General features: G+C 38.4%; 1 long non-coding RNA gene across 1 annotated transcript; it reads right to left on the reverse strand.

The window, feature by feature from the left end:
• Positions 1-4,821: 4,821 nt before the first annotated feature.
• Positions 4,822-12,651, reverse strand: LOC107967457 (uncharacterized). The gene is made up of 2 exons (XR_001707864.3): positions 12,239-12,651; positions 4,822-5,170 (listed from the first exon to the last, which is right to left on the reverse strand). It is a non-coding gene; the product is annotated as an uncharacterized LOC107967457 (long non-coding RNA).
• Positions 12,652-16,566: the final 3,915 nt, after the last annotated feature.

Consider the following 16,566-nt stretch of genomic DNA (forward strand, 5'->3'; position numbering starts at 1 on the left):
TCAGGTTTTGATGGGAACTTAAGTTGATAGGGGTAGAGTGGGTGGTGAGCTAGGTAAATACTAGCTTGGCTAAAATAGAGTTTCATTGTTCCTGTTTGACAAGCAGTTCCCTGTGGCAAGCAGCCAGAGAAAACTTGGCTAATTGTCAGAAATGGACATCCATAGAGCTACCGCCCAGGGTGAAGTGAGCTGATACAGGTCTCATAAATGACTAGTGGGTTAAAATACAGGGGAAAGGAGAAAGACCTCTTTGGCTATTCAAAAATCATAAAAATGGCACTGAGCTATAAAAATAAAGCAGACAATTGGCCTTAGAATACAATTTCTTTTCTTTCTCCTTTTCTTTTTGTGAGTATTCCAATAATATTTTCACAGGCTTTCGCATGAGTGAGAGAATCCTGTTTCTGACTCTAAGTTACATTTATTCGCTTTATCTATTGAAAGGAGAAGCAGTGGTGAGGAATGTGGCTAGGAACATGCTACAGATTAATTAAAATGCTGTGAATAGAGAGGGCCTAACGCGAATGGAATTTTCAAGACAGAAAAAGTAATTAAACATGAGTGAGGAAAAAGAGACCTGCTGTTCTTGGTTCATCCTAAGCTGAATATGTCAGCAAAGGCCATAAAATGTGGCCTTTCTTTATCGAGGCATATTTCTCCTAAAACAACAGCAATAACCATGGTAGTTTTAATAATGGTAATGTGCTTTAAGTTATTCGTGCTTTAAGGACACAAGAGAATCCAGGTTTGGGGGCATAGAGCTTAACCAATTTGGCCTCCGTCTTTGAGAAGAAAAATTAAAAATTACTAATGCTCTATTGCTGGGGTTGCCAGATAAAATACAGGACTTCTAGTTAAATTCGAATTTCATCTAAAAAGTGAATAATTTTTAAGTATAATATTGTCTCATGCAAAATTTGGGACATACTTGTACTATATATATATATATATATATATATATATATATGTATTCATTTATTATATACTTGAATCTGATATTCAAACATAACTAGGTGTCCCATATCTTTTTATCTGCTAAATTTAGCAACCCTGCTCCTAAGGTCTTGGAAGAGTCCCAGAAAATGTGAGAGGAGCCCTGAAGTGAAGCTTCATTAATTTCACAGTGAATCTGTCCTTGAACCGGTGCTACTAATGGCTGCATTTCATAGATGCAGAATTTGGGGCCATGCTTAGCCGATAGTATCAGATTTGGGGAACCATATATTTAAAAGAATTTGAAATTATTGTTAAAGCTTACAAGCCATGTGCAAAAGGTAAATGAGGATATCTTGCACATCATATGAGGTAGAATAGAAGGAATTAGAGTTGTTCTGCTTAAATAAGAGTAAAGAAAATGATTGATTACCAATTTCATGAATCAAAAAAGTATAACATCTCAGAATTGAGAGAGACTTGACAATTTAAGTAGTCCACACTGGTTTCAATGTTTGAATCTCCTTGATGACTTCCTCACCAAGGATTTTTTTTTTTTTTTTTTTGAGACAGAGTCTTGCTCTGTCACCCAGGCTGGTAGCATGATATCGGCTCACTGCAACTTCTGCCTCCCGGGTTCAAGCAATCCTCGTGCCTCAGCCTCCCGAGTAGCTGGGATTATAGGCACGCACCATGCATGGCTAATTTTTTGTATTTTTAGTAGGGACAGCGTTTCACCATGTTGGCCAGGCTGGTCTCGAACTCCGGACCTCAGGTGATCTGCCCACCTCAGCCTCTCAAAGTGCTAGGATTACAGGCGTGAGCCACTGCACCCAGCCCCTGGCCAATGATTATTGGTCATATTGTAATAGGTGCAAACCTTAGCCACTAAACAAAAGTACATGTAGAAGAAATCTCCTTTTTTTTTCATCTAAGTAAAATAAAATCTGACTCTAAGCCTCATGCCTACTTGACTGGCAGGAAATTCTGTCACCATTACTGAAGGCCCTTTCTTCTCTCAGGATCACTTTAGAGTTCAGGAGTTTAAAGGGGTAAAAGCCATGACTCTCCAGCCTGTCACAGTTGCCTCTAATGTCCCAATGTTTTAAACCACTAGTGGTCCCTGAAAAAGTGGTGCTCTTTCCACATGCCCCACAGTAAACACCATGGCAAGACTGAAAACCCTTTGCCTGGAGTTCAGCCTTTCTCTTGGTGCATCTTCCGCTTTGGAGCTCAACTAGAGTGCTGCCGCTGTGACCCAAAGAAGACTCCAGTCATCCCTAGACATGGGGTACCTCTGACCTCACTGCTTCTCAGAGACAGTTACTTTCTGGCCCTTTTCACCAAAAGGCTAGGTTTGGGAGAGTGAGACATCACAAAAATTTATATGATACATTTTTTCTAATATATATCTCTGAAAACCTTTCATATTAGGAAACTCACTAAGCCTAGGAGTGACCTAGTCCATCACTGATCAACTCTGACAGTTTTTAAAGATGAATCCCTATATCTTTTACCATTGGTATCAGTTGAACCCTCAGGAACACACAGTTCCTGTCCAATCTAAGAATGGCGAAAAACTTTAATCCGAGTTACGGTACAGAATTTACTGCTGAAAGCACCTTGCTGAGGGGGATTGTGAGGCTGCATCTGGTGTTTGAAGGGAACAAAGGCTTTGTTTAATTATTGATGTCTGATAGGAAACATGGCGGCATTGTGGGACACTGTCAAACCTGGACTAATCCATCTTCTGAACAATAATCCTTCAAAGGTTTGAAGCCCCTTGAGTTGTCATTTCTCCAGACCAAACACCACCACCTCCTTCAGGCATCTGCTTTATGACCCAATTTTAACTTCTCTCACAAATTGTTTTCTTCCTTCTGAGCAAAAGTCACTATTCCTGTCTCCCTCTTCAAGTGTAGAGACCAGAAGTGATCATAAACATATGAAGATGTCTATGTGGGAAATGCTGGCCAATTAGGCCTCATCTCCAAAGATTATCTAACAGAAGGAGATGAGATGTAGAAAAACAGCAGACACCTAATCTGGATACAATGAAGATCTTGTTCATTTGCTTTTAGTTCTTCAAGCTTCAAGTCTTTATGCTTTCAAAATGCCAATCTCTCTCTCCTTCCTACTACTCCCTTCTTTACATTCTTCACTGCTAATGCCAATTAATTTTTAAAATTAAAGTGGCATCTCTTCTAACCTCATTAGTCAGGGCCAGGTGCTCTTTCTGTATTCCCACCAGCCCCTGTGATGCCTCCAGCAAAGCACTTTCCACCTGCTGTTAGGATTGTCTGCTGGGTTCAACATCTCTCCATGTTGATTTCTGATGCCTGAGACACTGAATTACTGGCCTGGAGGTTGACATTTTAACAAAATGCCTGGCACCTAGGAGGGTTATAAATATATGTACTAATGGAAATGGATAATTTGTGTGATAAAACACTGGAGTGAACATCAGTGGGACAATCTGGGAAAGCCTCCTGGTGCTCATCAAAGACATGAAAGCAGACAGAGGTGTTGTTCACTGGGATTCTCCTTTCACTTATTCACTCATCACTCATTACATGCGAGAAGACCTCTGCTCAAAGCATCCCATCCAAAAAAAGTAGATATGCATGTCTGCTCATAGAGTAATGAGACCTATTAGGAGCAGTGCATGAAATTTCCATATTGATCTCCAGTCATCTGATAGAAGCCTTCACTTGCTTAAGCCCCATTAGACTAGTATTTTTGTGGTGGCCCAGGGATTCACAATAGTGACACTGTAATAGAAACTAAAAAGGCAGGGGAAGGGGGAGTTTTCAAAGCATGGCTTTCAGACTATAGGAACATGGGCAAAGATGGGAACATGGGAAATGTGTCAGGGCTTGCCCCAGAGTCTCCCTGGCTCCCTTTCTGCGCTGACTGCACAAGATAGGGCAGAGACCACTCTGCTAAGCATCACACGGCATAAGCAAAATCCCAGGAGCACTTTGAAAGATGCAGGGACAGGAAGAGCATGGTGATAAAGGAAACCAGTATTCTACAGACAAAGATAAATTAATAACCCACACTGAAGGAACTGTCTCAACTCATCTGCCACTAGGTTTTCTTTTCAGAGATGACACCACTGACAATGCTTACAAGATAGAATGAGATCAGATTTGCCAAAGGGGCATGTGTGGGCTCCAAGCCCTGTAATCCTTCCCCAGCCATACCCAGAAGATAAACTTTAGGTGGCAAATTTTACTTGATATAATTGGATATTTTTGTCTTGCTTCCCTAGAGAAGCTACCATCAGAAGTGGATATGTTAAAATCACATAAAATGGGTATTGTTTTAAGAAAAAAAAAAAACTATGTTTTTTAGAATTCCAATTAGGCAAATTTTTTAATTTCCTGAGGCCTTTCTTGTAAAAAGCAAATTAAACCTATGTGAGGTAGGCCCTGAATGACTGTTATTCGATTCTGTTGGGGGCATTTAGTCTTGGCTGTGCCTAGAAAAGAAGATTCACAGTAAATGGCCTATGGGGGTGACTGCCATTTACCCCCATGTTTTCATAAATGGAAGCAGCCAGGCAAAGAGCACAGCTGTCACATTTCCTAAACATGCATTGAGGGTGGGAGCTACTCGAGCAACAGCCAACGTGACAGGCAGGTTGCCTCACAGAGCAGATCTAAAATTTTATTAGCAACAATTTGAACTGTTCAGGCAGGTTAAACGCCTTGTGTTTATGTATAAAGATAGATCAGTTCACTCATCTTGCATTTTCCTTGGCTGTTGATCAGTTCTAAAAATGAACCTGCAATGTGTCCAGTGTTCCCTAATATTGGAAATGGTCAGTGATCAAAAGAAGAGTAAAGCACACCAGATAAATGAAAAATTCACCTGGACCAGAAATCTGAAAAGGTTTGTTTAATCTTCTTCCCCTGCACATCTTCCCCTTGCAGATTCCAATTGGAGTGGAAATGCCAGGTTGCTCAGAGAGACAGTTGTCCTTGTAATGTGTCTTGGCCAATTGGAAACTGGCAGCATTCAGGCTCTCTTGAGAACTTCTTCTTGCCAAGCTCCTAAGACATTTCCCAAGACTTAGCAGATTGGCCAATTGTACAACATTTCACTAAGCACACAAACTTTTCATAGCACATTCCAGACTTTTCAGAACACTGAGTTGTTAGCGAAGTGGGAAAAAAATGGCGTTTTATTCTTGTCTCCTGAGATGCTTCCAAATGTCATCATCACGGTCTCCCTAAAAGAGTGAAATGTAATGCAAATTCCCTTTAAGGTAAGGCTAATTAAGGGACACTTAAGTTTAGAGGAAAAACAAAAGCATAGATGAAACCACTTTAACAAATTAACCAAAAATTCAATTCTGGTCCTTATAAGAACTTAACCTTTTGTTCAGGATCAGTTATAACATCATTAACTTCATTCAAAGAAATATATTTATCCTGAGAACAGAATAGAAAAGGTCAATAACTAGATTCCAAAACTTTAAAAGAGAAAGATAGATCTCTAAATTACTAGATGAATTCAACCTTTTGGAAAAACATTTTGTATTTATTAAGAAGATTTTTACTGTAGCAGGGGGAAATTACTAAATTGTTAGCTGAGAACCAATGGTGGAAATTATGTGAATGCCTACTTCATTTGAACCCTTCTAAAATTATGGTGTTGATTCATGTATAATTAAAAGCCCTCAGAAAATATCCTACAGCCTGTGATGGGGGTCATTAAATAAATTAGACTAATTCTGATTTTACAAATGCAATTGTAAATTAAATAAAGTATCAAAAACAAATTCAATCACAGCTGTTTGGAAGAGTTTGTCGCTTAAAAACTTCACTTATCACCAAATAATATAATTAGGCAATTACCAAGTGACAACTGAGTGATGATTATAGCAGTCAAAGCAAAAGGGCAGAAGTCTTAAACTCCCAGAAAAGTCACTCACAGACAGATCAGAATCAATCAAAGAGGGTATCTATTGACTAATTTTGTCTGACTTTCAGGTCAGCAGCAGCTTTTGCCAGTTGGTGACTAGACCCACAACCAGTGAATCCATTAGGCACAGTAGATGCAGGACCTAGGGCCTGCAATACTTTTAGGGGTCCATGAAAATGTTTTAATTTGTTTTAAAAACAGAAGAAAAAAAACCATTTAGGTTAAAGAAAATAGTTTAGCATGTGATGTTAATAGAGTCATCTGGATATCAACTCAGTCATGAAACATAATTTTTACTGTGATGTTTATAGAAGAGGGGCCCATGAAGGCAGAAGCACCCAGGACCCATGAACTCATTAGGTGGCCCTGTCTAGACCTTCCCACGGGACCCCAGGTCAGTCAACTGCCTTGGTGAGGGCCAGGGGCCAGCCAGATATAGCAGGGAAGATGGAAAGAAGGCAGGCTGAATGAGGTACAGAATGTGGTCAAGAGCTTTATGGCATAAGACTAAGGGTATAGGTCACATGTAGGCAAGAGATCGGTTTTACCAAGAGGGTGGCAGGCCTGAGGTTATAAGCTATATAAACCAAAAGCTTTGTTTTCTTCACCACTGTATCTCCGTATCAGGTGTGGTGCCTGACGCATAATAATCTAGAGTGTGTTATGGAAACTACCAAACAGTGTTAAGAAAGGAATATGTCCCTGTCATGCAATTATTCACCCCACTTCTATAACTACTAGCACCAGCTCTAGTGATTCCTCAACAATATGCTTCTTTTACATCCACCTTGATCAACTGTCTGCCACCGGGAGTAAATTCACACTGAGGCAAGCTCGGTGGTGGCTAAACCATGGATCTCAGTTAAGTCTGCCTCCTTCACATACCAGGACTGGAACTTTAAGAAAGTTCTTTACCCTTTCTAAACCTCAGTTGCCTCATATATGACATGAAGATATTTGCTCCCACACTAAGTGTCATGAGGACAAAAAGAGACCATGTGTGTCTTCTGCTAAGCCCAATGACCCCAACACTTAGGTTCCTTTTGTGTCAATTCTGTATTACCTGGCACATAACCACGTTTAATAATATGTCTTTACTAGTGCCCCTAAAATTTGCCTCTAAATATTTGCAGTTGGCTCATTTTCCACGCAACTATTAACTAAAGATACTCCTAGATTAAAAAGTGAAGATGAACAGAAGCCAACCAGCTGCTTGGTGGCCCAACTGATTATTAAGTATTAACTTACACCATCACAAGTTCCCACAATAGGCTGTCTGCAAGCTTGAGGAGCAAGGAGAGACAGTCCAAGTCTCAAAACTGAAGAACTTGGAGTCTGATGTTCAAGGGCAGGAAGCATTCCACACGAGAGAAAGATGTAGGCTGGAAGGTTAGGCCAGTCTCACCTTTTCACATTTTTCTGCCTGCCTTATATTCATTGGCAGCTGATTAGATTGTGCCCCCCAGATTAAGGGTGGGTCTGTCTTCCTCAGCCCGCTGACTCAAATGTTAATCTCCTTTAGCAACACCCTCACAGACACACCCACAGACAATATTCTGCATCCTTCAATGCAATCAAGTTGACACTCAGTATTAACCATCATAACCTAAAAATTCATAATGTTAAAAAATTTCAAATGTTTTCTAGCAGTATAGTCATTAGACTTTCCTGTTGCATTCTGAAGTATTGAAAGTGTTTTCCCTCCCATGTCTCAATATCTCAATGTGAGTAGCATCCAAATATTAAATATTCATCAGCTTATGTATAAAGCTTTCCCTTAAAATTTTTAGTATTAAATTCTATCTTTTTAATCTGAAATTTTATTAGAAACATTCTTAAACAAGGAAAAACACCATCCAATGCCAATGAGTTTGCAAATGTAACATCAAATTGTTTCAACACATTGCAAACACAAATGGTCTAATATATTTCATTGGACATTATGCAATTAAAAGGATACTTATTGGCTCCATAGGCTATGTCATCTAGCCCCATCATCTATTTAGACAAGGATTATTTCTACCCATTATAATAAGAAAATTGAATAATGGGATTTTCAGGCCTTGTAAGGTCACATTTTAGTTAATTTTAAATTCTTCTGGTGAATGTATGAAATTATGGTAAATTTATTGCTTTTAGAAAGTGTTCTACAGTTATTCTGCATCCATTTGAACCCTTTGAATTAAGCCAATTAAATCCGTTTGCATTATTATTTCTGTTATAGGCAGGTGATTGAATTTTATCAATTTCTCCCCTAATAGCCAAATCATACATCTACTTGCTACACTAAAAATCATGCCTTTCTCCTATGTTATTCTACCTTTGGCTTCTTCCCAGTTTTTCTCAGGAACTAGTAACAATCACTCTTTGAAATATAGATGGGAAAATCTTCATCACTATTCCAAAAACATTTTTACTTTGGTGAGTTCATAAGCAATCTTTTTCTCACTAGTGTATATTTTAGATATTTAACTCATAAATAAATTAGGCTTATTCTAGTCATTTCCACAAAGATTCTCCTCTTGGTCTTCATAATACAGAGTTTGTACCTTGGAAGACAATCCTAATGCTCTCCTGACCAGTCACTTTATTTGCAGATAAGAAGTTCTGAGTTCTTATTTTGCTTAATATCTAACCGAGAGCATGCATGTTAACCTAATTTATATTATCCCTGCTCTGCCTAACATAAAATTCTAGAAAATAGACATCACTCATCAAGTAGTTCAATCAGGATATGCCATTTATGTTCCCAAGTCATTTGATTCCACTGGGCTTTCTCTTGCAGCTGTCAGTCTCTTTAAATCCTTTCTTACTTTCACCCTTGTCCTTACTTTTTTCTCTTTTTTTCATCTTAAAATTTTTTTTTTTTATTTTACTTAAATCTCAGGATACATGTGCAGAATGTGCAGGTTTGTTACACAAGTATACATGTGCCATGGTGGTTTGCTGCAGCTATCAACACGTCATCTAGGTTTCAAGCCCCTCATGCATTAGGTATTTGTACCTTATTTTCTTTCATATGTAGTCACACCTGACCTTCTCAGTCTTTTTTATTTCCCCAGAGCAACTTCCATTAGGTTCCCCAGCTCTCTATGCCTTATTTTCACCTGCCTTCTTAATTTTTGAATAATCTCCTACCCTGAGGCCCTTCTAGTTTCATCTTCAACTAGCTTCTGAAAGTCCCCTTCTGCTGGGAGCTTCATTATGCTGATTTGCCTGCCAGCTACACTCTCCAGGCCTCATTCGCATGAATGCTGTCCTGGCCAAATCAAAGTGCCGGCACTTTAGGAGAAAGGCGCTGTCTGTTTCGATCTCTTCTAAAGCACCATGTCTGGCTCTAAAAATAACATCTCCCATCAAAATAATGTTCCTTAACTCAGTGTCAGAGCCTATCACCCAAGCCATGGCCAGATCTGCAAAGTCAGCTTCCATTCTTCCTTCAGATTCTTTTTCTTTTTTCAAGTTTTCTAGAAGTTCTAGGGCCAAAAGTCTCCCAGAAGGTGAAAAGGAAGGAGAGATATTTTTTATAATAAAAGGATAGGAAAAGCCATTGTGAACGTTGTAGGGTCATTTTGTGCTAGCAGCAAAAGGGCTGACTATTCATATGATGTAGAAATGAAAAGATGGGTGATTTAATAAAAAGTTCTGAGGCTTTGCTGGTTTTATCTCCCATCTCTTTCATTTTCAGAGATATTTTGAAGGGAGTTTACGCAATAGTAATGATCTATCATTAGTTTGGTTCCCTAAAAATCTCAAGTTATCCAAAAGGTTTTTTGTTGTTGTTGTTGACTTTTTATCTTTAAAAAGAGTAACTACTCAAATATTTTTAAAATTTCTAATCATTGTATAGTACGTGAGCAAAGTGAAATGTGGTATTTTTTATGTTTAAACATATATATAGATGTAGGGAGATTGTTCAAGCTAATTTTCATTCCATTTACATTCAGAAAGGAAAAGGTCTCTATATTTCAGGGGTTGTCTATAGTATTTTGTTTTTATGGAAATATTAGGAAGAGGAAGCAAATTATGCAGGACTCCATTTAGTTTTGATTGCCTCAAAATACAAACTGCTGAGGTTTTATAGGCTTGCACTATGGAAAGAAAAATACTTACCACCTAATTCCAGATATTTTGTGACTTATGAACCACTAGACATAAAATCATTGAGTCTCCAGGGCAAGAAAGAACCTAAAGTAGAAACAAGGCAATCAAGCCAGTCAATAATGAAGATCAAAAGTAAAACTTTCATTCCTGAATAAGCCTGTTTTGAAGTTTTACAATATTTGCCTTTTTTTATTTATTTGTTTTGGGCCTGCATACATCTGGTCAGAATCTTCCTATTCCTCATTTCTAGTGGTTTTCCTAACCCAATTAACATTTAAGGTACATTATTTACAAGGTAATGGTAGGACTTGATTTTTTTTTAAAGTTAAAATAATTATGTGTTATTTATTTACTTAAACAAAGGTCACACATTCAAATGTCTTCAGGAGCTAAATGGATGGCCTATTGCATTGCACAACTCCAAGGTACTATTAATTTCTGACGTATTCCACATAAATGGTGGAATGCTAATAATACATAAATGGAGCTGAGAAACCCAGTGGACTGCCTACAATAGATAAAGTAAATGTGTAAAATGGCCCTGGACCAAACTGTAGGAAGCAGAGGGGCCTGTTGCCAAAGGAGGGCGCAGGACCCTGCAAACAAAGCAAATGCATATCTGCAAACTGAATTTTGGACAGTAGGTCAAATGTTTATGATTTCATTCTATAAATAGATTAGGGAAGTATTTGTCTATGGATAACTAGATTGTATCTCCTATATTATTAAAATTATTCTAGTGCCATGTCTGATTTTCAGTTTTTTAAAATTCTCTTTCAATTACCAGATTTTAAGGAGAATTTAAAAATCAAAAGGCAGTATAGCAGTGGGGTCCATGCTATACCACAAGCAGATCGATCACTACTTATATTGTCTATTAGTATAGGAATGTAATGACAAATCTGTTTCCACAGCAACACATAATTTTTAGATCCAAATGAAGTTATTATTTAGACATTCATTTATTTATTTGTTTTGGGCCTGCATACATCCTGCTTCTTCGCATCTTCATCCTGTCCACATCTGTCCAATGATTGTTCAACAAAATTTATTTTTTCTCAATAAGTAGGCAAGGTACTCTGCAAGGTGGCAGAGTACAAAAAAGCTTACTGTTTAGATAAGTAACAAATATGTACACAAAGGTATGTGGAATTGCTATATATCAGTTGTTTTTAAAATGCAGCAGTTGGTACAAAAAAGGGAAAAATTGGGGGATATAAGAAAGGCAGTGAATGTATCAAAGAGATATCTGCACTCCTGTGTTTATCACAGCACCATTCGTAATAGCTGAAATAGGGAATCAACCTAAGTGCTCATCAATAGATGAATAAAGAAAATGCGGTACATATACAATGAATTGGTCCATTCTCATGCACTATGAAGAAATACTGGAGACTGGGTGATTTATAAAGAGGTTTAGCTGACTCACAGTTCCGCATGGCTGGGGAGGCCTCAGGAAACTTACTATCATGGCAGAGAGGGAAACGAACACATCCTCCTTCACATGGCAGCAGGAAGGAGAAGTGCGGAGCGAAGTGGGGAAAATCCCCTTATAAAACCATCAGATCTCATGAGAATTCACTCACTATCATGAGAACAGCATGAAGGTAACCACCCCCATGATTCAATTACTTCCTGCCGGGTCCCCCGCCATGACACGTGGTGATTATGGGAACTACTATTCAAGATGAGGTTTGGGTGGGGACACAGCCAAACCATATCATACAAAATGAAATATTATTCAGCCATAAAAAGAATGAAATCCTGTCATCTGTGGCAAAATGGATGGAACTGGAGGCCATTACGTTCAGTGAAATAAGCCAAGCACAGAAAGACAAATATCACAGGTTCTCACTCATATGCAGAAGCTTAAAAAGTAGATCTCATGGAGCTAGAGAGTAGAGTGGTGATTACTAAAGGCTGGAAAGTGGGAGGGGTTGAAGGGGAAAAATAATATAAAGGTATTTATTAACACTAAACTGTACACCTAAAAATAATAAAGACGGTAAATTATATATGTATATTTAACCTCAAATTTTAAAAAATTTTAAAAAGAAAGGCATTGAAAATGGTCTTTGAAGACGGACCAGTTCAAAGTCATGTCAGAAAAAAGTAGTTGGCATCATGCCACACATAAAGCATTCCATTAGAGAGGATATAAAGGCAAGAAAAGATGTGACCAATTTGAACCATGTGGGTGGATCCCATGGAAACTGTGGAGGAGTAGATGGAATAACAAAATTATGAGAAAGATAAGTTGAAGTGTTACCTTACTGGCTGCTCCTTTTTAGACGGATTTTCCTTCTCCAGGTCATTCCCTCTTCTCCCCTTTAAATAATACAGCTCAGGCCTTGGACAGCTTCCATTTTCTATTCACAATCACATCCTTTATGATCTCATCTACTCTTGTGGATTTAAATGCTATCTTTATTCAGATGACTATGAAATTTGTGTCTCCACTGCATACCCTGAACTCAAGACTTGTACATCCAATTGCCATCTATACATAGAAGCCTAATGGGCATCACAAAATTAAGAGTATTATCTTGATCTATTTGGGATGCTGTCACATAATACCACAAACCAGGTGACTTATAAAGAACAGAAATTGACTTCTCACAGTTCTGGAGGCTGAGAAGTCCAAGATCAAGGCACATTCAGTGTCTGGTGAGGGCCCACTTCCTCTTAGACAGTGCCTTCTCACTGTGTCCTCACATAGTGAAAGGGACAAGGAGTCTCTCTGAGACCTCTTTAATAAGGGCATCAATCTTATTCATGAGGGCTCTGGCCTTATGACCTAATTACCTCCCAAAGGCCCTGCCTCTTAATACCATCACATTGAAAGTTAGGATTTCAACACAGTAATTTGGGGAAGACACAAACATTCAGTCTACAGCAAATACTAAAGCTGAGTTCCTGGTACTCTCCACCAAGCCTATTTCTCCTCCACCCTTCTGCATACAAGTTGATTTTCTTCCAGATGCTCAGACCAAAAATCTTAAGGTTACTCTTGACTCCTTTCTTTCTCTGATGTCAACAAACAACTATTTTAAAAACCAAAATTTGACCATTTCTCATCATTGCCTTTGCTGCCATCACTCTGGCCTGAGTCACATCGTCTCTCACCTGGATTTCTTCAATATCTTCCTACCAGTTCTCTTTGCTTCTTCCCTTGCCCTCTGCACACAGAATTCCCAAAAAAGGAACCAGAATGGTTCTGTTAAAACACCAGGCAGATCATGTCTTTCCTCAGCACAAAATACTAAACCAGCACCCACCTTGCTCATAGGAAAGCCCAAATCCTTACAAGGACCTTACAAGGAAGCTGAGTGAGCTTTCCTTCACTCAGCTTCAACCAAGGGTGGCCTCTTTGTTTTCCCTGCAGCTTCCACCTCGAGGCCCTCGTGGCTAGCATTCGCTCTTCCTGGAGGCTTTCCCTGTGGATACCCATGCAGCTCCCTCAATTTCTTACACCTTTTTTGACATGTCGCCTTCCCATTGAGACCTACTCTGGTCCCCGTGTCTAGAATGGCACCCTCCCTCCCCTGACTCCCACACATCCCCTTCTCTGACTCATTGTTCTCCTTAGCCCTTATCACTGTCTGACACATGCATTCTGTATATTTATCTTGTTTATTCTCAGCTCCCTCTCTGATGTAAGCGCCAAGAGAGCAGAGATGTTTGTAGATTTTGTTTATTTTGCATCTCCAGCATCTAGAACAGTATCCCCTAGGTAGTAAGAACTTAATAAATACTTGGTGACTGAATTAATAAAGAAGAGCCTTAAATGGTTGCAGGCAATTAAAAAACACTGAAGATGTTTGAATGGAATCTGAAGAAAGAGTAATGAGCAACAAATCCCTGCCCAAACCTTGAACTAAGGTATATGGAGGCAGAAATGGCATTTTGGGAAAATTGTTGAAAAGCAAAATGTCAGAAAAATTCCGATGCTCATGTTCCTTCATGATAATTCAATCTCTGTTTATTTCTGACTTGATTTTATCAGGTCAGCTTGGCATTATGGAAGAAGTGAAGGTATTGGAGCAAAAAAAAAAATCTAAGTTTAAATTCTAATTTTTTTAAATTTTTAAGTTTTTAATTTTAAAATTCTGATTCTGATTGTGAAGGTCAGTTTCATCCATAAAATGGCAGTTGTAATTAAAATTCATTTTTATGGGTTGTAAGGATTACTAATTATTAGTAATATACATAAAATATACAGCAGGAAACAGGTATTCATAAAATCTTAATCCCTTTGCTTTAACAATTAGGAAAAACAGAGCATAGCTAGTCTTCTAAACTTATATGCCTTTGCATAGTTTATTCACTAAAATTCTTGCTAATGTTATGGGTAGAAATTATCAACCGACATTTGACTAATATGCTCAGCAATAAAATGTGCCTGCTATACAATTTCTTCTTCTGTGTATCATTAATTTTTCTATGATCCAGGCCTTCAAATTCCACACTTATCTTCTAACTATTCCTTCAATGCTCAATGTCTTTCAGTATGCCCCACCAAAATAACTTTATTGAATTTAAAATGCATTAATTTTTTTATTCTGTACTTCTCTCATAAAAAAGCTTTGAAAATTAATTTTAAAATTGATTTAAACCAAAAGAGGTTAGGATCACTATATCCCACTCCAAATTGCCCATATAACTTCTGTATTAGGCAAAGTAGAACTAACTAATCTAGTGGTTCTCAAATATTTTGGTCTCAAGATCCCATTACATTTTTGAAAAAAGTTATTGTGGACTCTCAAAGAACTTTTGTTTATATATGTTCTACCTATTAATATTTATCACATTAGAAATTAAACAGAAACAATTTTTAACACAAGAATATACAAGGATACATGTCATTAGCTGTAAGAGCAATGACATTATCACACATCTTAAATCATCTGGAAAAACTCTGCTATATAATCATGACGGAATGAGAGTGGCAAAGGTAAACAACATCATGGCATTATTATGAAAATGGTTTTCACTTAGCAAACCCTACACAAGTGTCTTAGGAACACCTAGGGGTTCTTGGACCACACTTTGAGAACCACTTGCCGAATCTTTGTTTAGTAATAAGTAACTCCAGCCCAGGCAGTGTGGCTCACACCTGTAATCCAAGCACTTTGAGACACCAAGGTAGGAGGATCACTTGAAGCCAGGAGTTCAAGACCAGCCTGGGAAACATAGCAAGACCTTGTCTTTACAAAAACAAACAACAAAACAAATAACCCCCGAATTCTCAGTGACAGATAGGCATTGTCTATCTTATAGCTAGACCATCTGGAACATGTGGCTTTACCTCAACAAGAAAAGACACAGATAGGAGAGGCACCTAACTGGCTGTTAACCACTCAGACTCAGAAGTATACATGTCACTTCCACTCACAGTTCATTTGCCAGAAGCCATCACTCGGTCCCAACCCACTGCAAAGGAGGCTGGCAGACTGGAAATCCACCATACTGACCTGCTTTAAAACTTATGACTAACCAGCCTTCTCTAAGTACAGCATAGAGAATCATCATAGTTGTGTTCCCTTCAGTCTGCTGAGCAGAACCCAGAGTCATGGTGTTTACACAGACAGTGACCAGCAGAGAAGTGGCAAACAGATTCAGGATAAAGTTCACTAAGGGAGTAAGTGATTGGATCCAGTTACAACATCATTGCAATCTAAGACTTATCTGATTTATATGCCATAGTTTCTTCATCCACTTGTTGACTGATGGGCATTTGGGTTGGTTCCACAGTTTTGCAATTGTGAATTGTGCTGCTATAAACATGAGTGAGCAAGTATTTTTTCATATAATGACTTATTTTCCTTTGGGTAGATACCCAGTAGTGGGATTGATGGATCAAATGGTAGTTCTACTTTTAGTTCTTTAAGGAATCTCCACACTGTTTTCCAGAGTGGTTGTGCTAGCTCACATTCCCACCAGCAGTGCAGAAGTGTTCCCTTTTCAACACATCCACGCCAACATCTATTATTTTTTGATTTTTTGATTATGGCCATTCTTGCAGGAGTAAGGTGGTATCGCATTGTGGTTTTGATTTAAATTTCCCTCATCATTAGTGACGTTAAGCATGTTTTCATACGTGTGTTGGCCATTTGTGTATCTTCTTTTGAGAATTGTCTATTCATGTAAGACTTGTCTGATTTAATGAACACTTAACACATATGAGCCAGAGGCTGCATTTTTGGTCTCATTTAATTTTCCTGAGAACCTGATGTGTTACACACCATCCTTATACCAATTTCTAAGCTGGGAAATTGAGACACAGAAAGGTTTAAATAACTTGTCCAGGGTCTTATGGTTAGCACAGAGTGGGCTGGGATTTGAGTACAGATCTTTTGGACTTGAGACTGTATTTAAATGGCTTGGCCTCACAGTACTGCTTGCCTGAGGCATTCTTTCCTTGAGGAAATCCTTCATTATCATAAAGGTCTTTTTGGAGTTTCCTCAAGTTGACTTCATCCCCCAAACTGGGTGAGGAACATGTGACCCAACTGTTAACAATCCAACACCATTAGTGTCACTTGGTGAATCAAAATATCTATAAAGGTTGTCTTTGCTAAATTTCATTCACTGTGT

This window comes from Pan troglodytes, chromosome 1, assembly GCF_028858775.2.
Source record: "Pan troglodytes isolate AG18354 chromosome 1, NHGRI_mPanTro3-v2.0_pri, whole genome shotgun sequence".
In the NCBI taxonomy this organism is placed as follows: domain Eukaryota; kingdom Metazoa; phylum Chordata; class Mammalia; order Primates; family Hominidae; genus Pan; species Pan troglodytes.